This window comes from Fopius arisanus, unplaced genomic scaffold (genome assembly GCF_000806365.1).
Source record: "Fopius arisanus strain USDA-PBARC FA_bdor unplaced genomic scaffold, ASM80636v1 scaffold00028, whole genome shotgun sequence".
Lineage (NCBI taxonomy): Eukaryota > Metazoa > Arthropoda > Insecta > Hymenoptera > Braconidae > Fopius > Fopius arisanus.
Genome location: NW_011887767.1, coordinates 675,155 through 699,729, shown reverse-complemented (window position 1 = coordinate 699,729; position 24,575 = coordinate 675,155). Strand labels below are relative to the sequence as shown.

General features: G+C 37.5%; 1 protein-coding gene across 5 annotated transcripts in view; it reads left to right on the top strand.

Moving 5' to 3' along the window:
- Nucleotides 1-24,575, top strand: part of Pgant9 (polypeptide N-acetylgalactosaminyltransferase 9) — a 132,024-nt gene that overhangs the window by 44,968 nt on the left and 62,481 nt on the right. For 3 of the 5 annotated variants that reach the window (XM_011302557.1, XM_011302551.1, XM_011302552.1), the window contains exon 2: nt 1,676-1,775. The gene's annotated coding sequence lies outside the window, so the exon portion shown is untranslated. The other 2 variants (XM_011302555.1, XM_011302553.1) reach the window with 2 other exon arrangements.

The window sequence follows — 24,575 nt, the reverse complement described above, 5'->3', positions numbered from 1 at the left end:
TGAATGGGAATAAAACGTCACGAGAAAAACCACGAGATTACTGGAGATTTAGGTACTAATGTCTCTGAATACTCCAACTATTGAAAATAGCAACTATTGGCTTGCATTGCATTGAAAAAGTTAATTATTTCTCACCAAGAAAAATCCTCTTTCCCTGAATTTTATAGATGAACGAGAAATTGAGTGGTCGTTTTCCCTTGAAAATGACTTCAAACCGACTTAATGAAAAATGAGACAAAAATTCAAATGACACTTTATCGAGGATTTCAAGACAATTCTTGACAATTTGCCGACAATTTTCCAACAATTTGCATTTTTATCTGATTGGAATCAGTGATATTTTTGGGTGCATCGGGGAAAATGATAACCAATACTATGTGAAAAGTTTAAAAGCTCTCTCTGTGGACGAGGAAACGATGTCGCGTATCAAAGAGCTTGACGACACTTACCGGAGATTACTGTAAAGCTCCTGAGAACGCTCGTTATGAAGTCTTAAGCTCGTTACGCTTGTCCAAAGTTTTTAGAGAGATGACGTTGTTCTAGGCGAAGAATTAGCAAGAAATGAGCTTCTCTCCACTGATTCACAGTCAATGGTGTTTGGTTTCGTTATTTGTGGGCTGGAATTGTAGACGTCTGGGTTTGTTCAATGGTACTGATAATATTCACTCCCTTCACCTTTGAAGTTTCATGAATGCTTTCCTCTAGAAGCGCATTTCTGATCCCCATGGAACTTTCCTCGTCATATAATATTGAATTTTCTCGAGTGGTTGGAATTTCAAACCATCCGGAGTACCGGCCAACCGAGTGGCAAGATTCCCCACTGAAACTTTTAATTTATGCTATTCTCGAGGGTAAACCAATATTTTTTAGATCATTACAGGAATTTTTTTCAGTTTTAACGAGTTTGTCATTGCCCAAACGGATCGAATTTCTTTCTCAAAACTTCATTCACATGATTCCGTAGGTCCACCTATAACGTTAAAAAAAATTGTCTCAATTTTTCAATTACCATTATCTCTTGTGGATTATTTAATAAATTCTGTCTGATTTTTGAGAGTGAAAGACCGAGGGTTTCGACCGCGTTGCAATTCTTTCCAAATTTCAGGACTTAGAATTTCAATAGTCAATTTTATAGTAAGGAATTCTTGTTTTCGTCGCATTTAATGTTTCATTCAATAAATTCTGAAATGAATTTTAAAAATTCTGGAGAATTTCATACAGAATTTTTGAAAAATTCGAAATTTCATAAAAACATGGAAATTGATTTTCACTTCAGTTATCGATGGTCATGATTTTCCCCCTGAATTGTCTCCCAATAACTTTGCAATCGCTGAATGTTCAAAGAGCCCCCTCTCCCATAAATCGTAATCGATCTCCATTTCTACATTTCAAAAAAAGCTTAGCTTCTCGGACTGTCCACGTTAACCATGACTCTTTGTGATCCCCAAAGAGCGAAAAAAAAAATTCCAGTCTTCGCTTTTGCCTTCGATTCACTGTTCTATCAAATTCACTGGAGGAGCAATACCTCCCGGACTTCCAAAGATAAAAACGAAACTAGGAAGAAAAAATAAATAAGAAACAAAAGTCGATGGGAGAACAAAGAAAGCAGAATGAGATTGTGAAAAACGAGTAGACGACAGCCCTAAACGCTAACATTTTCCTCTTTCTTTTCCAGAAAAGTCGGGTGAAGCTCGTCTGCCGATCGACCTGTGCCAACAAGAAGTGAAAAAAAGAGCTCATTCTCAAGAAGTAAAAGCGCACCAACAAGGCTGATTGTAAGTATAAATAATGTAGTCTTTGAAAGAAACACAAGGGGGTAGAGACTGTAGAGAGGTTGGAAAAAGGGAGATACCGGGGTGTCTGGGCCATGCAATTTGCCCTCCCCCCAAGTTTAGACATAAACGTTAAATACGGATTGGGCTGTGAGCCCTGGGGCAAAGTGGTGCGCGCATGACTCTACGGGCAGTTTACATGCAAATTAGCGAGGAAGATATCGCTCAAGGATTTAAGTTTCCTGATGGTTCCGGGAAACGTTGCCACATACATCTTTCTCCGCCCTTTACCCCTTTGGTCCCCTAACCACCTTCTCCACCCTACTCCCTCCACTCCTTCACCATTTCTTTGACCCCCTCTCTTGCCCCCCTCTAAGGTGTGCATCGTCCGCGACAGGGCATATAGCCTCCTGCATGGTTATATCCTGGAAAATAACGAGTCCGTGAATTTATAGGAAAACCTCGCGAGACAGAAATAGGAGGTTAAGGGGGTATAATGTTGAAATGTCTCTGGATTCAGCAGTGCCGGTATTTTCACCAGTTCCTGGGGGTTACCTATCAAAATAACGCGACTCCAAATAGTACCTCCAGAAATCACAACAAAAAATATTGCACGGCAATGAATTATACTTTTAAAATATTATTATGGTTAAAAATATTTTTTAAAAACACACATTCTTTCGAAACATTACAAGTACAAGGAAAAAAACATAATAAATTTTATAATTTGGTAGGGAATTGTCAATCATTCTTGAATGTTTGTCAATAATTTTTTAATATTTAAAATCGATATTCTCACCACGAGACCATATCTTGGAACAATATTTCCAGATGGACTCATTCATCAATTAAAAAAGTCAGTACATGGAGAGAAAAATACTGGGAAAAATACGTGAAAACTTCCGTAAAAATTCATGTGTGAAAAGTAAACGTGGGACGAAATGTTAAATTAAAAAAAGTGCCGATCATTCAGGCCATTTTACCACTCGGTCGGTAAAAAGTCACCTTTAGAGATAGAAACATTACGGTATTCATTTCCGTAAATTTTGCCGAGTTATTTCGTAATTTTTCCCCAACCTTTTTTTTTCAATAATAATAATTGAGGGAGAGGATATTTAATTAATAAATGATTTGACTGCATCAAAACTTCAAAAATCAGCTGTAATTTTTTTTTATCCTTGCGACAATAATAATTTGCCGGGTGACGTGATCCGAACTTGGACAACGATTCGCGATCGGGTATGACCAACAGTCGTACCACCATCGCTGTCTAGGAATTTTTCAATTCGGTCACGTAAAAATTACGGTACGTCACGTAAAATTTAAATGAAACTGGATAATTTTTGCGTTACTCGGAATGATTATTACCGGGACTGTGGTAAATTTTACAAGTTCGTAAGAAATTACGTGACAGTCCCGTAAATTTTCCAGAGCAAATACTAAAATTTACAGTTCGTCTCTCATTTTTTCCCAAATTCTCCATTGAAAAAGAAGGAAATGACACACCAGCCCATGATTACGTGATTAGTCACGCAATTTTTCCTGTATTTTTCTCTCCGTGTAAAAATATCGGTATCAGACTCGTTTCCACATCCATTACTTTTTTTTTCTCAAATTAAAAAAATATATGGATTATTTTGGATGAGGATTTTCCGACCGCAAATACTAGGGATTCCCCTGGAGTTTCTAGAGCGACTGAAAAAGACGACAATAAGGTGGCATTATTTGCCGATGGCATCTTCACCAGTGGAAAAAGGTCCTATTCTACCTTGACGTCCTTCAACGACATAATTTCCGGCAATACCCAAAGGTTTTATTCCTTCCAAGACGCCGAGGCCCATCGCAATGTGCACTCTGTATGCAATTCGGTGCTTTTCACTCGCTATTCAAACCTCACCCGTCGCAAAATTTACTTCGCCTTCTTTCTCATCTAGTTCTCCGGTTTTTTTTTCTCCTTTTCCTATTTCTTGGGGAAGCTCATTACTGCACTTCCCGTGCTTATATACTTTGTGCTTTCTTCGGAGAATTGGGTCGCTTCCTGGCCAGTTTATACTGCGGCTAAATTATAACTCCCGACGAGGTCTTACTTGTTTCTTATTATCCGTTTGTGTGACCCACTTCAAATACAAATGTTATTTTGAGAGAAAATTGACGGATAATTGACGTTGTTGAGGGGACAATTCAGAATTTCGTTTCTAGAGCTGCAGCTGCAATTTTTTTCGTACGCGAGAATTCGAGCGCGCGCCTGACAACGCGTCTTCTATCGCAGATTATACTGTTCAAAAATTACTCCTGAAATTTTATATATATTTATATATATTTATATATATTTATATATATTTATATATATTTATATATGTTTATATATATTTCTATATATTTATATATATTCATATGACATTTCCTGTTTGTTATTACAGATAAGTCTTTCAAACTCAGAACTTTACAGACATTACAAATTTTGAAAAATCTTGTCTAGCAGTAAATTCTAGTAAAAATAGATGACACTATGTATATGCTCCATGTGAAATTTTGTGGACAGTAGAGTACATGTACGTTAATAAAAGATGAAACGGCGTAACTGATGAGTAAATAGTAAGGAATAAGTGTCCTTTTACATAGGACTGTTGGAAAATTACGATTGAAATTTTAAGGAATGAATCTAGAAATTTCTTCAATATTCAATGCGGGTTTAAAAATTTTTAAGATGCATAGGAAAATAACTTTCAGTTTTAATAAAAGACTCCCTCTCAATATTTTTATTCAAAGCTCTGTAATCAAGACATTATCGTTCCAGGCAAAAAAAACAATCAACAATTCGCTTTAATTCTCAACACGAATGCAAAATTCAGTATCGCCTCTTGGTTGCCATTCTTATCGAGCGTGAGTGATTAGGAATTCAGTTATCATGAGCATTGGAATCCGGAATTATTTCCAAGAATGAAGTTATAATCGGAGATTCTGAAATTGACGAAATATTTTCACATTTATTTATTTTTTTTTTTGTGTATTATTATCGTCACGAATTACCGAAGATTATCGAAGAAGGAAGAGAGGGAATTATTTATTCGTCAAGTGTCAACTTGGGCCAAGTATTCCACGACGACTCGGCATTTCTCAAAGGCATGACCTCTTTCCGAGGAAACGATTCATCTTTCTTATCCACAGGCAAGTACAACTTGCAGTGTCAGGAGTAACACGACGAAAACCTCGGTACCATATCTGCCAATAGCTATCCAGAAAAGTATTTTAGGCATTCGCATTTTGGAATGTTTCCTCTAACCTCATAAATCCCGGGAGAAAGAGTTTCTCCGGCACTCGAAAAGATCGATCGATCTCATTATTCATCGCCGGTAGACGCAAATCATTGTACCGTCAAGGCCGATTTGTCGATGAAATTGATAGCATTGTCCCCCGTACATTCTTCAATGTCATCATCAACCACAAGTAGGACAATTTTAGCATGATTATCCAGCATCTCGAGACTGGTAATGTTCAATATCCCTGGTGCGCTGCATCAAAACTTTTGTTGCAACTTTCATAAAAATTGTATCTGACCTGGAAAATAAATATCTTCAAAAGAATCTCCACGGTGAAACTTAATTACACAGCTCAGACGGGCCGAAAAATGCAAAGTTTCCGGACCTTCGGATGTTTCTTCGGTGAATTCTCGTACCGTTATAATATCTGTGGAATCCCTAACGTTTTGCCTTTTTCTTTCCAAAGATTCGGCAAAATGTCTGCATCAGCAGAAAATTAAACTTTAAATTTCGAGTTGAAGAGCTTGAAATTTTCAACAATAATAAAGGGACGTAAAATTCATGTAGAATTCTCCATTGATGAATGGAAAACCGTCTGTTCATTTTGTTCCATTTTATTCCTCAATTATTTCTAAACAATTTCCCGTCAAATCGACATGATTTTTATATTAATACATCATCATTCTATACAACAATTTTCAAGTTCTCCCAAAGTTTCAGACTGCACAAATTCCCATAGAAAACAGCGCCAATTGTTCAGAAGCTAGGTCTTAATAGAATTCTCATATATATTTCGAAAATGTTGTGAGGATGACAAATCTGTAAAACAGGCGAAGGAAAAGCGTTATAATTAGATGAAAATTCATCAAATCTGTCGCAAGTTTGCTCCCGAGAAATTTCGTATGCATTATTTGTCGTCGAGTAATGAAGTATTCTTCTCTCGGATTACACCTGAATAACAATCCAAGTTTTGTTTGCAACGAGGATTCTGAATTTGCAAGTAGAGTCTTCTTCTGAGTGGTGCGTTGGACGTTGAATGTGGAAGCCGCAGGGCCCGAGATATTGTGCGCATTGTGCAATTGCATTCTAATAGCATGACATCCAACCCACATTATATTGCCTCCTCAGATAAAAAATTCCTGGATTGAATTTTCCATTATGGCTTTTCCTTCTACAGCGTCTTGAACTCATTTCGCTGGAGATGCTATCGAGGACTGAACACTTAGAAATCACTGAAACACTCGATTTCAAATCGTAAATAAATACTGGTAGAGATCGAGTGATTTCCATGTCCGGTGATGAGGTCTAATGACTCCTGGTAATCATCGAAAAACAAATCATAAAGAAATCAGGTTATTGGAGAAATCATTACATCTAATTTTTGTGATAATATCCTGAAATCAGGTAGAGCACGAAATATCAGGGCTCATGATTTTGTCAATCAAATGAATCTGCATTTCTCGGAAAAGCACGGGAAATTGAGTGATTTTTTGGACGTTTCCTGGATGATATTGAATTTTGCAGTTTCTCGCGGTGAGAATTTGTTTTTACGTGAATGATTCATGAAGGAGTGGAGCCAGCTGCTCCTTCAAAGAGGTATCAATTAATTATACGGAAACAACGTGGGATAATTGGAGTCCAAGGATAGGAGCTGGATTTAATTATGAATTCCAAAGGGTCTCGTTCTCAAAGTGAATTTCCTGGTGCCCTAAGCCACCTCCAATAAGATTTTAACCTCCCAAATTCAACCGCAAATTACATCGTCGAGGTCTTGTTAATAATCGGCCAGAGCCTTTGATCTTTGTAATTTTGTTTGGTATCACTGTTTGAAAAATTCGTATTGAAATTTTATCGTTGAGAATTTGAAAAAAAAAAATCACTGAAGTACTGAAAATGTAGGGAAATTCGCTCGACCAGGGAATCTTTTAGAATTCAAAACTTTCGGGCCCGCATTGTCGAGGAATCGGAGATTGCCGCTCAAACACACGGAAGAAGATCAAAGGATAATCGTGAGCACAAACAAAGCCTGAAAAGAAGGCAGGATAGATATTGGGGAGGAAACAAAGTTCCAGATTTTATTCGAAGACATTCCGCCCAACTTTTCACGTAGCCCACGCTATTCTCGACATGATTTTTTGGGTTAATCCCAGAATTCATTTGGTGAAGGAAGGAATTAAGAGTTATTACTTCATTGACTTATTTTAAAAGTTTCTTACTCGAATTTCTCAATTCAATTTGTTAATTTAATTTCTGCTTTTTTTATATCCAACGATAAAAAATTCGGATTTTATCATTTAATTGGAATGGAAAAAGTCAGTTTATTATAAGATCGAAACGAGGGAGTTTTCATTGGCGAAAACACTGTCTCATTCTGAATTGAAATCACATGAATTTAGTCTTGAAATCAGTGAAGTCTGGAATTGCAATGAATTCAAGTGATTTTATATGAAATCAAATAAAATTATTTGAATCACGTAAAATTAATTGGATCCCTCGTTGACGCGCGTAAATGAAGTGTCAAGTTGAAAACTACTCTAGCAATTATAATATCTCATTTCATAATTTCGCTTGATTATGATAATTGAAATTAAAAAAATTGAATCATGTAAAACGATGGAAAATCGAAATATCAAGACAATTGTAAAAGTATATAATGAAAAACTGAGAAAAGCATAAATGAAATTCGCCCGAGTCGAAATACTTTCAAATTGATCGATAAAATCGTCATCTGGTGACATTCGCGGCGGGAAATTCGAAAACAGCTCGCGTATCGGTTAATAAATACATCCGAAAGAATTTTTTGGGGAAAAAGGAGGGAAGAGCAAAGGCCACTAACTGGCGTACGGCCCCCACCGAGTGGCGTCTACCTTCACCCAATAAAAAATGAAAATAAAAAATAAGAAAAAAAAGGTGGGGAATGAAGAAGACGAAGAGGTAGAATCGCTGGTTCCCCCAGCATCGCATCCCATTGGTAATTCGCGTTGGAGCGAGTGTTTCAGTCTTGAGCGATCCGTCGTGCTCGAAGCACTTGCCCAGTCTCAATTTCCTAGAACTAATTTTCAATTCACGCATATTATCGGATAAAGGGCCACCAAGGTTGACTGCACTGGAGGTCACGGGTTCTCGAGTGGTGAACAGGAAACGTGACCGTGAATCTTTTCTCTCACGTACCAATCGCGATTTCCCACGGGTTATTAAAAATCAAAGTGGAATCACGAATTTATCAATGACAAATAAGTGTTTGGAGACGAGGGATAATATTGTGGGAGAAGTGTGTGGTGTGCCCACTTGGGTGAATTGAAACTGTGTGTTTTTGGGGGTGAGAAGAGGGTGAGTTCTACTTGTAATTTGTCGAGACGCCTGCGGCATCCCTTATGAACTCTCTGTCTTCAATTTCGTATTCCATGGGTACAGTATCCTGGCTTTGAATTGTGTGGATACGCCCGGTTTAGAGTTGAACGTTGCAGGGATATTGCAGGTATTTTCAACGGAAATTCAAGTTCTTGGGGATTCCCCGGGATGTGGTAGAGAAATTCCCCTGGAAATTCATACCCTATTTCATTTGTTGGATATTATTTTTACGGGAATTACTAGCAGAGTGGATCCATTCGCCGCCGTTCTGGAAAAATTTGTAAAATATATAGGGAAGACCCGGGCAAAACGGGACACGGGATAAAGTGACATGAATCAGGAGGTCCAATGAGACTGGGAAAAAATCGATTGAAAGAATTTATTATTCAACATTTGAGTTTTTTCAGAATTTTATTACACCTGACTAATAAAAAAACGTTTTAATCCCACATGCAGAGAAATATTCAATAAAAATTACGTGCCTTTTTCGTAATTCCGGAGCGAAATGTCATTGTAGGGAATTTTACGGAACTGTCACGTAATTTTTATCTAAAAGTCACGCGTCATTTTAATCTGAATTATCCGTGAACAATTACGATACCATCACTTCAATTTTTCGAGTCGATTTCGTAATCAGTAAGCGAACTGAAAGTTCCGTAATTTTTACTAAATATTTCTCTCCGTGTATATAAGGAATTTTACGATCAGAAGCAAAAAATGAGGAATTGAAGTTAGATGGAATTTTTTTTTTAAATGTTGACAAATAAAAAAAGTAAGAAAGCAACGGTTTAATTAAAAGATAAAATCCTCAAAAAACACGGGGACACTTTTAGACTGTCTTCAACATGTTTAGGCGAAAAAAAAAAATGATTGGGAATGAGTTAAAAACGCTTTTCCGCGAGTGTCCCATTTTGCCTGATTTTCCCTTCGGCAAGATCGAATAATTTTAGATATTTTTCTTGAAGAAGTTCGACCAATTTTAGTTTTTTTTTATTAAAAATTATTCAATGGAATTATTCATTCATTCTTTAATTCCTCTTAATTAGTGTTCGTATTATGGAACGAATGTGGTAACTTTTAAAATTAGATACTGAGTTGTTTCAAATTTGATTATTAAGTCAAACTGACGTATTTAGGATGTTGAGGGGTGCATTAAAAATTCATATCGTTTCATCCCTGAATATTTCTGGAATATTATTACTGAAAACTTAATGGTGTCCGGAAATTTTCATCTCATTTCCACTGAAAACTCATGAATTTCCTTGAATTTAGAAGCGAAGTACTACGGAGATATCTCTGAAACTAAGGGAGATGAGAAATTTTTATCCAGATCTTTTTTGTAGAGCTAATTGAGAGCTACAAACGAGGTCATTACAAACATTTTGCTATCTCCACTAGTTTAGTTGATATTTTTGAAAAACTCATTGGAGAGTCGCAACTTGTTCTTTTCCTCACTTCATCACACAATTTCACTAAAAACCTGCGACCCGCATTTCCAATAATACCAAGTAATTTTATTTCTATTTCAATTGTCCTTTTTTTCTATATTATTATCATTTAATTACCCATAAATTGAAAATTCCGATAACCATACATGTCGGAATTGCCCCGCTTTGAAATCATCTCTCCGGTGATACGATGGCAAAAATAAATTCTCCAAATATTCAAGATATTTGTTATTGCCAAAATGGAGATAAATTCCCAATGATTGCGTTATCCCAAAAATGATAAAACAGATTCGCTGGACATTCCAATAGCTGCATTGACTACTCAACCAATCGAATTCTTCCTCGGCAAATATCCCTCAATAATTAGTCAACCTCAAAAATACTCCAAAAATTCAATAAATAACACCGACAAAAATGCTGATAAAAAAGTCAACTCACTCCGCCCTTTATCGGTTTTCTGGATATCATATGATGCATGGCTAACCATGAATGAGATTGTTCACAGCTGCAATGGGGGCACTATTCAAAATTAAAATGAACGTGAGGTCGACGAAGAAATCATGTAAATTCTTCGATAACCCCCGGCACATGTATCGATTCTTCACTCTTTCCACCCGTAGGGGATGAGAGTTCGAGATACCGTAAAAGCCGAGTTTTACAATATCTCCCGTCACCTTCACTCCCCCGTTTCTTTTTAAACACCACGGAAAAATACAACACACATACATACCCTCTTATGTACCTGAGGAATTCCCATAGGGCTGCCCTTACCCACGAGGGTTTTCTCTCGGGTGCATGCGATGGCTTTGCAAGTTTTGCGGGTGAAAAGAAAAGGCGACACTAGTGAGCCCCTGGATTACGCCGGGGCCGTAATTTATTACCGGTCTTAAGGTACCAGTGGAAAGAGGGTAAAATAATATATTTAAAAAATAGGGGGGAAAAATTATAAATTAAAATCGTCTGTGTTTCTCACACACGTTGTCTCAAAGGACACGCGATAATCTCAGCTCGTCATGAAATTTCCGCGGCAATATGTGAGGAATTTTTCACGTGAAATAAATTTCACTTCTGTGGTATTGCAAACAAAAAAAAAAATGAAATTTCACTAAGTTTCGCTGTCTGATATTTATTCGATTTTGCGGAACGATTGTTGTGACTATTCGCAATATTACACCGAAATTGAGGGAAAAATTTTTATACAAAAATCTAAATATTATTCTATTCCATAATTCCATAATATTATTCATCCCATCTGACCCACATTCCATTTCATCCGGTGTCCAATTTTGTCCTTACGTCCCGTTTCGCCCTGATGCCCCATTTTCCCTTCTCTCCCCTCCAGGAAACCGCATACTATTTTTAATTACACCAGTTAATCCTTGAAAATTTCTTGAAATTCCGGGGATGAATTATTTACAAAAAAAAAAATAAACTCTAAGTGCGTAAAACGGAATATTATTTGTAATAAGGATGTTGCGACAAAATGTGATGAAAACTAGTAAAAAGTATGAAAAATAAGATAAAAAAAAATATCAAGAGTTCTTTTGATGTGAATAACAAAACCAAGTGAGGATGCGCTATCTCTCGCGGGAGTGTCGTGAAAGACCCAGTGGAAAAGTATTCATTAGTCCGGGTGGGCGGACAGGAAGGATATACACATCGTTTCAACGACTTTCGTCATCATTTTGCCGTACATTATGCGCGCACGCGCTTGTACTTCTCTCATTGCAACTCGAAACAATCAGACGCGCGTTAATGCACTCAGTAGCTAATTAAAAAGACTCTCACTTGTTACTATGAATACCCGCCATTCCTAACCACCGACGCTCAATTCAAAATGACGATTTGTATCGACAATAGCATTTTATTGCCCATTTTTTCTCTTCACACTCATGATAGTCATCTTATTTTTTTACATTCTCTCCCGGAATTTTAACCGGATATGAAGGCAGAAATCATTTGTTCCCCGATGACACAGCGTTTCGCATTTCCACATTCTACCCAAAACGGAACTCATAAAATTCAATCCGATGATTTTTTAGTACACCAATGATAAATATTTTCCCCTGAGTAAAAGTACATTTTTTATTATTTCAATTAACGGTTCCGCGAAATCGTGATAGACGATGATTAGCTGATTTGAGTTTTGTGACAGTTTTTTGGAAATATCTTCGTGATTAAGGGAGATAGCGAAATTTTGGTGAGAACATTTTTTGTGGAAGACGGAGAGATCTAAAAAAAAGGTTATTACAAGATTTTCGATATGTCCGTGGGTTTTAGGTGAATTTTGAGTTGTAAGTTTTTAGGCTTGTTTCAGGGAATGATTCGCTCGATGACAGTGGATTCGTTAATGAACCAAATCAGCATTTGTTGATAATTAACGAATGACTCACTTGAAAGGAGAAATCAAACATGAACTCTCAAATATGCACTCGTTAACAATCAACGAGGGAACAGTTGCACAGACTGAAATGACCCCGATTTTCAACCAAAACCATTTGTCAATGATGAAATTTTTTTATTGTTTCACCGTGTACATGAAACTATTTGGTTTATTTTCCATTTATTATATACCAGAGTGCTTTATTCATTCGACAAATACCGATTTTTATTCCTAATATTTTATGACTGCAATTAAATAATTCGCTGTCCTGCAAGTATTATTCAATTCAAATATGTACAGATGAATTTGTTTACTCCGAAAAGTAGAAAAATTGTAGAATTTTTGTCAGTACATGAATGAGTGGTAATTTAATTTTTTATGGTGAACTTGGAATTGTTCGGAAGTGCAATGAGTGCCTGATCATCGGGGAATTCTTTCCTTTCAACTTTTTGAAGGAGTCCTTGACCCACAACCTTGTGATATTGAAGGCCTTCAACCGTGAATTCGTGAATTCCCGTGCATTTTCATCGAGTGCTCAAAGAAGGTTCCGCGTTGAAAGCAATGGAATTCAAGTGAACTGAGTGCAGTCTCATTCAGACTAATCGTATTTGACATTTATTATTCACTATTTGATGGGAATTCTGGTTAGCATAAATTTTCTTAAATTGCCCACTATCTCTTTGCCTACGCGCATTCATCGCTGACAAGATAAGTATTTCGCTTACGCGGGCCCCCACTATTTCCGGTATGACAATTTTTCGCTTACAGCGCATATCTGCAATGAGAAAAAATCGTCATGATACCAGGGTAATCATTTCTTGAGTAGAAACATTGAGTTTTTGATGAATTCGAGGGACACAGGGAGAAAATAAAAATTATGGAGATCATGATTTCCTCGCCGATTGAGGAAACGACTCGCGAAACTTAAACGAAGATTTTATAATTTTTCAGTTTAGAATTGGAAAAAATGGAGAATTAATCGACTAGTCAACGAATATCTGAAATTATTTTTATTCATCATTTTATAAATTTTCAGTGAATATTAGATTAAAATGGCGGAGCTCACCGCTCTCATTTTGCCGATTTATAATTTCAATCAAATAGTAACACTCCCTTAAATTATTTTATTTCCTTATCTCCCAAATTTGCAAAAAAAATTACGGAACTCATAATTTCCTGACCGATTATGGAAGCGACTGGGAAAATTCAAGTAGTGGTTCATTAATTCTTTAATTTAAAACGCCGACAAAAATTGAAGACAGAAATTAATCTTCTTTATTATTTTATAAATTTTTTCTAAACGTATAATATGGGTTAGACGGATGATGTTGGGAATCAAGGACGTAAAAAGGTCTCGAATGCTATGCGCTCGTCACTCGAAGAGTTTCTTATAAAAACCGGTTTCACCGAGAGAACATCTATGATTTCCAATTGTGAAAGTCGGCTTCTTCCTACATGAAGCCGATAGCTGCAGAAAACCATTAACGAGGGAACATCCGTGAATGATCAAATCCATCTATTACTTGTTTTTTTTTTAAATCATCTGCGTAATGCACGTGGTATCGAGATATTTGTTGCGCCATGCGAACCGCGTGCGAGAGAAACCCCAGAGTAATATGACTTTCCCGTATTAATCATTCATTCCCGTACATTTTATTCTGGATTATGAACTGTTATTAGTAATCATGTCATCTCTCAAATTGATTAACAACTGATTAACTGTCCAGGATTGAGACATTGTGCTGATTTGAGTGTGATGATAAATGAGAATTAATTACGTGTCACAACATTCAATAAGTTAAGGAAAAATAGAATTTATGCAGGGAATATTGTCTGCGAAGGGAAGTCATTCAATAGGTCATTTTATTCGTTTAGTCAGTATCTAGTGATGGTTTTATTTATCTTCATGAAAACTTCATGAACTCATTAAGGAAACATGAAAATAAATTATAATATGAGTCAAGATGTATTTTTAAATACATGTCCCGATGTATTTATCATCTATTGGTATTTATATAACTAATAATATAATAATAGTATGTAATTGTTGGGTGGATTGTGTGGATTGAGTGGAATTATAATAGTTTTGATGAATTGTCTTAAATTAAAGACTGATAATCAGAATATTTTTCGAATTGTGGCAGATCCCAGAATTCACGGAAAAATGCCTCCGATTTGTTTTTTGTTCGGTGTAATTTTGACGCTATTTCCATGGTAATTTTTACGATATTTTTTTTCCCGTCAACTCGCCCTCAGTTCCAGTAGTAAACTTTACTACTCGTTGAAGTATAGTTTTTATTGCACAGCACCCACTTTAGTAAACAGCCCTCTTATATACTCGCGATTTCGTTGGAAATATTTTTGAATGTTGTTCACTCGACACACGGGGAGAAATAATCAATAGAAATTACGGATATTTCCGATGGTCCCGGAGAGAAATGAGTGAGAAAAATTTGAAAGATGGAGAAATTTTTTTACCCGCTCTTCAGAATTTTTCTTAGTTTTCGTAATGATTCCGCTCAATATCGTCTCAATTTTTCCAATACTTTCAAATTCAAGTCCACTATAATTTTTGCGAAAGTAGTAAACAAAAAATTTCAGATGAATATCTATTTTTATTGCAAGAAATCGATAAATATTCAATTCAAATACTTGAGGAATTTCAATTATTTCCCTAAAATTTGAATAATTTGAAATTCAGAGTATTGAACAATAGCAGTAATTTACTGAATGTGAGTTTTGATAAACATGAGGAGTCTTTTATTTATATATTTATTTAAAGTCTTGCAATCCGAATATGGAATTTATTTACACTCTCACTGCTCGAGAAACTTGAGGAGTTATTGCCGATATCTTCTCATTCTTCAAGTATTTTCCAAATTTCTGAGAAACCATTGATAAAATCGACGTAAAAAATTGACCTTTTTCAATAATAAAAATTTCTCTTAGAATAATTTTCCTGCGTCCTCACTAAACTTTTGCAAAAATTCACAAATCTTCACCAAAAATTTAGAGAAATAGACAAACAACTATGAAAATTTGTGAGTCATTGAATAATTCCAAAATGAAAAAACGGTCTATTTTCCCCCGCCAATCTGCTCCACAGTTTTTCCGAAATGGACAAAAAAAATGGAAAACGAGAAGAAATCGTTAATAACTTTACGAATTTGTTCATTGCAATTTGTTGCAAACGGCGAATTTGATTCGTATAATTGAATCTTTGTGTCAGCGCGTTTACTTAATTGCATTGTCAAATTTACAGCTTAGGAAGACAAGAAATGGCAGATGAGACAGTGGAATACATCGCAAGTGAGATTTTCCGGGATCGGGATATAATCGAATCGAACACACATTGTCACGTATTAGGGTATTGTATGTGGGTTATGTTTCTTGGGGAGACAAGAGGGGGTTCCGATCTGGGTAACAGGAGCCACGGAACCGCGACGAATTCAATTGGGAAATGGAGAACCGGATGGCTGTCAATTACGCGGTTTGCGTCGTCTCTAATTGCGAAATGCACGCCTTTGCGCCTTTTGCGAAACCCCAGAAGCTGCTTGGGCTAAGGCAATCGTGATTTGATCAATGATCGCTTTTCATTTTTTCCGCCTCGGTTTTTTCATTCTCCTAAGATTTAACTTTCTTTTTTCTCGTAATTATCATGGGTATTAATGGTGTTATATGAATTATGAAACTGGTAATGGTTTCACGGATATATTTTACGAATTAAAATTCAATTTCAGAGGAATTTTCAAGATAAATTACATTTTCTATCGAATTATTTGAACTCCGGAAAATTTCACGATTTTCAGAAATTCCACATAAAATTTACTATAAAATGGAGACAAAAATTGTTTACTATTAGCCGTTGAATATATTTTGAATATATTTTGAATATATTTTGAATATATTCTGAATAGTCGAGTAATTAAAATATCTTGTCAATTCGAATTGTTGAAATTGGATTAGAAATCCAAGAAAATATTGATAAAAATTGATAGCTTGTTCGAATTTTCCATGGGACTTTAAACATTGAGGATATTTTCCCCAGAATTTTCCTCCTGTAAATTCCCTCGGAAATGTTCACGGGTTTTCAATTTTTTCAGGTGTGGTAAAATAAAAAAGCGTTTCCAACAGCGCGTGTAATTTTCGTAGCAGTGGCCCGTAGAATTTTCATGACCCGTGAAAATGCACCATTTTTCACATATCCACGAGTAAATAGCGTTGAAAAAATTGTGATGCACTTTTTATGTATTATATCACAATGGATAAAGGAGAATGGAGAGTGGCAAGGTTAAGAGATTTACCCTTCCGGAAATGGGTCGCAAGTTGGTGCACACGAGAGTGTTTTTGCACGTGTGTTGGTTTGCACCAGGGACACTCATAATGGCTCTAGAAACAGTGTGTGCTGGACAATCCGGTGGAAATTTCCCAGGGATTTTTCATGAAAATATCCCGAGCATTCCGACAGCTCTCACATGCGGTCATTTGCTCCTTCCCTCGGCCTTTTCTTTTTCATAAATAGTCTTTTCAAGAAACAATATGAGGTTAAGTGCTATATTCTGTTTAGGTGCAATCACGCAATTACATTGTTATAATTAACCAATCCAAGCTGTTTTTGGACTGAGAAGAATTAACCTCAATTTTACCAAGGATATATATTATTGTTCGAAACTAAATGGAACTGCGCGGAAAATAACGGAAATTTTTATTTCTCACGGGCATTCTTCATTTTTCCACAACGAAATTATTTTCAACGTCATTAGAATTCGGATATTTCAGAAATTTATAAAAAGTCACATGAATTTTCGTTGTCTGGCTATAATTTCAGTTTAAATTTACGGAATTGCCACAAATTCGTAGCAAAATTGACGGAATTGCCCATAAAATTTCCGGTGTCAGTGTACCCGCGATTATTATAATGAATAGAAAATCATCAATTATAATATTATTCCAATTGAAATGATCTCAGCGAGAAATCTAAGGTTCCGCGGCGAAAGTATGCCGTCGAAAAGGTCAACGTGTCGTTTTGCGCGAACCCGAGACATCCGCAGGTTCACGACTCTCAAAGAACAAATAAAAAAAATTTGCCTTGGCACCAAAGTATGGGTTTGCCATTCCGAATCGTGAGGAGACAACCTCGTGTTAGCTGCACGGGGGGTGGGGGAGGTGAGGCTGGAATGAGAGGATATTTTTATGTGAAGTGCATCCCGCGAGGGAACAATTCACCTCGAGGCCGAGCGAATCAGCTGCCTTCCCTCGGCATAATTCAACGCAAAACCGGTTGAGTCCATGGTTCCACGGTTAACTCGATCTCTAACCTATCCCCTTGGATATATCCACCAGTGGCATCTTCTTCGTGATGGAATTCACGGTTTGCTTCTCGAGAAAATCATCGGACAATCGGCCAATAAATCGGTACGACCCGTTGTGTGGAAATTTATCATCACAATGAGAGAAATCAGATTTCTAGGAAGTCAAGAGTTCTTGCAGAGTCAGGATTGGGATAACCTAGGATTTTCATGAGAGGCTGTATTAGCGATGGGTTATTTCTTGTCTAATATCATGATGCAGTGATTGCTGATTTCACGGAATTATTCAAGTGATTCCTGGAAATTTTTTATTTCAGATGACTTTAAGTGATTTCAAAAGCTTTTTCTCCCGATGTCATGATATCGAATAATTTCAAGTGATTTCCGATAATTTCACACCATGTCGGGACTGATTCCAGTGATTTTAATTCAAAGTGTCACTGATTTTGCTAATGAACAGTCCCTCAATTACTATTTAATCTCACATTCATTCTACCTGCGATTTATTTTAAATCCATACGACGAACACTTGAAAGACCGACGAAAGCTGAATTTCTCATTGCACTCAATACCATGTACATAAAAAGTACTGCTCTCACTTGCTTTTCTTCTCAAGTAGACATGACCTTGAATAAAATTAGCCGATTGACTTAAATCAAGTCCATCCCCAATGAACGTCAATGAGGGAACTTGATAAAGAATCTCCCAAGATCCATCTCCCTTCGCCCGAGTCTCCGCTAATTAATTTGTCAATCGAAACGAATTAGGTAAAAAAAGCAAAGAAAAAAAAAATAACCGAAGCCCTCAGATACGTTGAACCCTACGGCCCATTGAGCCCTAGTCTTCCCCAGTTGTTTACTCGGATTGAGTTCTTCACAGTCACTCGTTGTTACAAAATACTCCCCAGGTAGGAATTCCAAGCTCCAACAACTGGTCCAAGCTTGGCTCAACCTAGACTTGCCTAGGCTTTGGCAACCAAGCTTGGGCCATATTTCACCCAATGGTTAAGCCAGGCTTCAGCCAATGTTGAAACATGAGCTTTGGTTACCAGGCACGGGTCAGAAATGGGCCAAGACTGGCTACCAAGGGTTGGTCAGCAAGGGACGGCCAGCCTTCGCCCCAGCTTGGTGGCCAATGACTCGCCGGGACTGACAGACGTTCCTGGGACGACAACTCCTGGTCCACGTTCGGTTTGCCCTTTTTCGACCTAGCATCGGGTAGGACGATCTTTATCCAACATTGGACCGACCGTGGAAGCCAAGGCTCAACCCAGGCAGGAATTGACAATTGGCCCAAGCTTGAATGATGGGCGGCCCAACCCTTGCAGATACGTGGAGGGGGGGAGGGCATCTGAATAATCAATTATGGAGATAATTGGTAACTGGTGAGATAGAAGTTAGTAGGGATTATATTTTGAAACTTCCTGGAGTCTATATATCGATGATTTAGGTATATTAGTACCAATAGCGCATTGGACTAGCGGTTAGCACGCGGGACTAGAGATTTGGGGGTCGTCGGTTCGATTCCCGGTTAGGGTAATATTTTAAGTTAACAAATGAGCGATTCCCGGTCGAAAATAAGTTGGGAGTGAGCAATTAGACACTAATCAACTGTAAAAATGCTTGAATGAACATTATTTTTATTTTTTTATCAATTTAAATAAATAAATAGAAGGCATGGCTAAGGTCTGGCAACCAAGCTAGTCTCAAGTCTGGTGGCCAAGGAAGGCCCGCACGTTATCATCCCAGAGCTCAACCAGGCTTGAGCCAGCCTTGGATGCCAATCTCGGGCCTTGTTTAGCCGGAGTTGGGCCGCCCATCACCCAAGCTTGGGCCAATTGTCAATTCCTGCCTGGGTCTTCTTGATGAAGAGATAGTCCCAGCCCCAGATGATCATCCAGTATTCTTGCTCCAGTGGATGCGCTAATAGAGTTTCCACAATTTGTCTAAATTGTGGTTCATTTAGTCGTCTGGAGGTGGGAGGGGGTAAAGGGGGTTGGATTTCGACATTATCGCAGTATTCTTGGGTAAACGCCTCCCTACCACTGGGAACGTGACAAGGGGTGTTGCGAGAATCACTTCGGCGGTCTTTGCAATTAGTCTAATTCACCGGGTCGACCAGACGTTATCCTTGTGTACACAGTATTACAATTGGAATGCTGGTATTAAGAGTACCGTGGAGGTGGGTTAATCCTTTCAGCGGCAACTGCGGCTGCTCCCACTTTGATAGGTTATGTACGTGGATTAATGTCACTAGTTGTGATGGTGTTGTTTTGCTCGCCTCAGGATTTACCCTCTCTCATTCTTTCATCGGGAGATGTCAGAGAAATCCACCAAATGTCAAACGTTGCGTATTGGATTTTATGGACGTGGTTTATTGTTGTTGGGCTCTCAGTTGAGTAACTGGGGAGGAATTCAAAATTTAATGATGATTGAGTTGTTACTTCGAGGGATTTCACCTGGAGAGGAAAAGTTCAATAAAAATAACGTGATTTATTGAATTTTGTTATCGTTTATTTGATTTTTAAGCAGGCAGGTTTATTTGTTGAAGTTTATTTTAAGTGAGACGGGAAATACTTATGAGTCAGGTTGAGTCAAGTTGGATGGGGAAAATGAAGGTCATTGAATCTTCATTGAAATGAAGTTCGGGTTGATTTATGTTGAGTACGGGTTGACTCAAGTCGAGTTTTGGAATTGACTGAACCATGGTGGTAGGAAAGGTGATGGTGTTGATGGGTTGGTATTATAAATTTTGATTTATACTGAAGTCAGCATAAGTTTTAACATTGATTTTAGGAGTGGGGGACATGGTTACAAGTGGTAACTACGTCGAGTGGGGGTACCCAGAGAAGTAAAAACTTATGCTGACTTTAGTATAGCAGAAGAATCGACTTGAATCAAGTCGAAGTTGACATGCGAATGTGTTCGAGTCATGTGACTTAAATCAAATTGAAAAAATCCGGAAATCACTAGTTGCTTGGACGAACATCAATTTTAACAGTACCTTATGGAATGAACCCTGAAAATAGTTTCTTTCGTGATATCTATAAACAAGAAAAGAGAGATCGGAATTCTCAGTGAGTTGTTTACTCACAATACAATGACGAATCGATTTCGCGAGCAGCATTTTCCCGTCGTAAAGAAAGAGCAGGAGAAAAATAAATAAATATTTACCGAAAAGTTACTTCAACTCGGATTAAAAGGGGATTACGTTGTCCAGTGCATTAAACACAACGCCCAGCCCATAAAAAACTTGAAATCCAAAGTGAAAGAGCGCGAGAAATCCGAGAAACTTGGGAGCAATATTTTCCGAACTTCTCCCCGGATTTCCGAAGGCCAGAATAATCCGCATAGTCCGTGTAACATCGGATTAAAGCCGGGGGGAGGGAAAAAACACCGCCAAGTATATTTACTGACCAAACAGCACGGAAACACTGTCGAATGTATTTTATTTGTCGACTGTTGTCTCGGTGGGAGTGAGAGGAAAAACTTCCGCTCGTGCGTTTCACTTTGGAGAAGTTATAGGTCTGTCGATAAGGTTCGTCGATAAGGAATAATTAGAAATACTTTCAGGACGACGACAAGGGGCGCAGTTTCATGGAAAACATTCATAATTCAATCATTAAAAATTACAGTGATTAATTAAGAAATTTCTTAGATCTGGCTTGAATTTTAAGTCAAATTCACGACGAGAATCAAATCTGACTCAAAAATGTGGAAATCGGCATGTCTGACTCAAGTTTGAATCAAGTAGACTTCACGAGTTGATTCAAGTTCTTTTTTGGTCTCCATATATATATAAGAACGATTATATTAATTAACTTAAGTCAATAATTCGATGACGTAAAATTAGTTAGTATCATTAGTTGCATCTTGGGTCTGAGTCATGCTGAATAATTGACTTGAGGCAGTTTAAAATCGATCCCAATAATGATTTACAAACTTGATGAATTGAATTTCTAAATCTATGTCCGTAATTTCCATCATTACGATTTCAATTCGTTTTCAATATCTTTATTCGTAATTTTCAATGATTTTTATAATATTGTTTTCATCGCGATGTGCCGAAAAGTAGCTTTTGAGACACGCTTTGCCTCGTTTCGCGTTCCTTAAAAGTCACTTTCTCGCATATTGTGTAGAAAAACTATTTTTCAGCACGCTGTGCGGATGAAGTGGCTTTATAGGCGCATTCGGCGGTTCTAAAAGCGCCTATAATAAACCACTTAATCCACACATTGTAATGAAAAATATTGTTTGTTACACGTGCAGCAAAGTGTTTTCACTTATATCGAAATATACTTTTTCATCAAGATGTGTCGAAAAGTAACTTTTCAGGGATATTTCGCTTCGCTTCGCGGGTCTGAGAAGTAACTTTCCCGCACATTGCGAAGAAATAATATATTTCGTAACAAGTGCGGAAAAGTAATTTTTCCAAACGCGTTCGGAAAAGTGATTTTTCCGCACTTGTCAAGAAATATACTATAACGGGAAGTCAAAATTCCAATTTTTTTTATCGTGCAGAACACTAAGAATTCTGATGTAATTGGTGAAAATGAAAAAATGATACATTTTAGTGTTGTTACGGTGATTTTGGGTAAGCAGCGGTAAGATGTTTACAGATGAAAGAAATAAGGTAAAAAATATGAAAATGCGGATAGCCCACGTTCACCTCTTTTGTCATCTCTCATTCAATCCCTCCCGTTATATACCTCGAGTCGTTGTACCCCAATCCCCAGCATCCATCGTTCACCGAGCATAACACACAGGTTTTCTTCTCTATATCTATATTCCGTGACTTACGATTGTCCACGGCAGAAAGGAGTCGATTCACTCCCAGTAAAATACAGAGAAGAAGTACTCGGAGATACCGGTAATATGGGAGAGAATAAGAGAGAATGGGAATGAACAGGAGGAGATGATTTAGTGGTGCGGCAGTGGGAAGAGGTTTTGAAAATTGATTGGAAAATCATCGAGGTGTGAAATTCACGAGGCAATGAGGGTAAATATACGTACCCGTGTGTTGTATTGATCCTTTGTCGGGGGACATAAACCTTTCTCTCAATGTTGCCGCTTGACTGTCTAAAGCACATTGATCTTGAGAATTATTTTTACGTGACTCTACGGCAATTGTCATCTGCACAGAGCGAAAAATTCTATAGAAACTTTAAAAAAAAAACGTTAAAATTACATTTTGAAACTTTAACCGAGAAGAGAGTGGAATTTATACTTAAAGCCAATATATACGCGCATATTATGTGTTTTACACTGACTCCACATTGATAGTTGACAACAGTCAACTCTTCTTATTATGACAACAACAACAGGTAGACTCGGCAACAATATAATGCATACATTACCAAAAATCGGGGAAAGGAATAAATAAAAGGATAAGAAGAAAAAAAAAGATGTAGAGCTTTTGCTTTTGGGTTTTCGCGATAAATTTCAACAATGTAAGAGCGATTTTAAGTTCAAGTGGGATGAGATTTTCCTCTAGATTTTTCCGACGCGTACTTCCTTATTGCCCTCTTCAAATTCATCGTATGACTCTCAGCATCTTAATTAACTTTGTGTTGCCGCCTACCTCCCCATGTTGTTCATTTCTTACCCCTTGTCCTCCCCCCCCCCTCTCTCCCCCTTCACCCAGAAAATTCAGTTATAAATCCTTGGCGTATCTTGCCACCCGCGACGCCCGTCACCCTCACCCCGTTTATATGAGGAAAACCGAGATTTCCAACACCGTGGACGGTAAATCCATTAGTCGGGATCACCGTAGAACGGAAAAGACCGTGAAAATCCCACCACCAATGATACTGGGTTATGCCTGGCACGTACGTTAGGTCTGTAGCTGGTGCTTATGTCTCGTGTACAATTTTCTTCCTCGCGCGATATTATATATTTCCCAATTTTACATCAGCTGAAAATTGCATTGTTCTGAAAATTAAGTTTGCATTACGCTCCCTTGGGTTGCCAGCCGAATTTTCTGAATAAACCATCAGACTGGAAACCGCTAAGATTGTGTTTGGCTTTTTGGTAAAATGAGAATTTCGCTAATTATTTATTAACAAATATTTAGCAATATTCACTGGAACAGAACGATTTTTCAATGATCATTTTTGGACAACTTAAAAATTAATACAGATTCTTGATGATTTTCGATTTGAGTTAAGTTGAGTCAAGTTGAGTCAAGTTGAGTGACTGTTAAGATAGATGTAGATTTCTCGTCGGATATCATTTTAAAAGTGGTTTGATTGAGAAAAAACGGTGTGAGTAGACATTGGCTCGTTCAGATTGGAGAATTGACTTGAGTCAAGCTAAAAAAACTGAGTGATTTACTTAATTCAAGCCGATTTTTCGGTAGAAATGTAACGTAGATAAATTTTCGATTGTAGAATTATCCAAGTTGATATCGACCTGATTTAAGTTGAAAAATCCTCTTGAATCAATCCAAAAAATCATATTTAATCAAATTGAACTTGATCTGAGTCAAGTGGAAAAATCGCTTTGAATCAGACACCACACACCTCTCCAAATGCAATCGCTAAAGTTTAATATTGAATTCGATTTAAATTCGGCCAGAAGTGACAGCCGTAGGGCAAAATATATATCTAAAAATGAGTTTTTCCGGGTTCTGCCTGTTATTTCTACCTCGATTGGCCAATTAAAATCAAATCACTGGATCTCTCCTCAATTTTCATCGATCGCCGTATTCCAGGATGATGTGGTTCATGGGGTGTGTGGGCTCGTTGGAACCCGAGACATTGCATATGCATTAGCCCAGCCACAAGCAAGTTGCGGCAAGTTCCTCAGGGTGCACGCGATATGTGTTGCAATTGAGGTGGGGATTCTAGAGTCAGTGGACCAAAAGCCCAGGATTTCAGAAGCGGACACTGACAAAGAGAACTGCACACCAGAAAACTGATGAATATGGTGACCCCGTTTTCTCCATACCCACTCTACCTAATACATTCTAAACCGATTTCAGTTTATCTTACTGTTGTGGCTTTTTCGAACGAGAACGAAAACGAAAAAGACCCCCCGGGGGGTAGGGGGGGG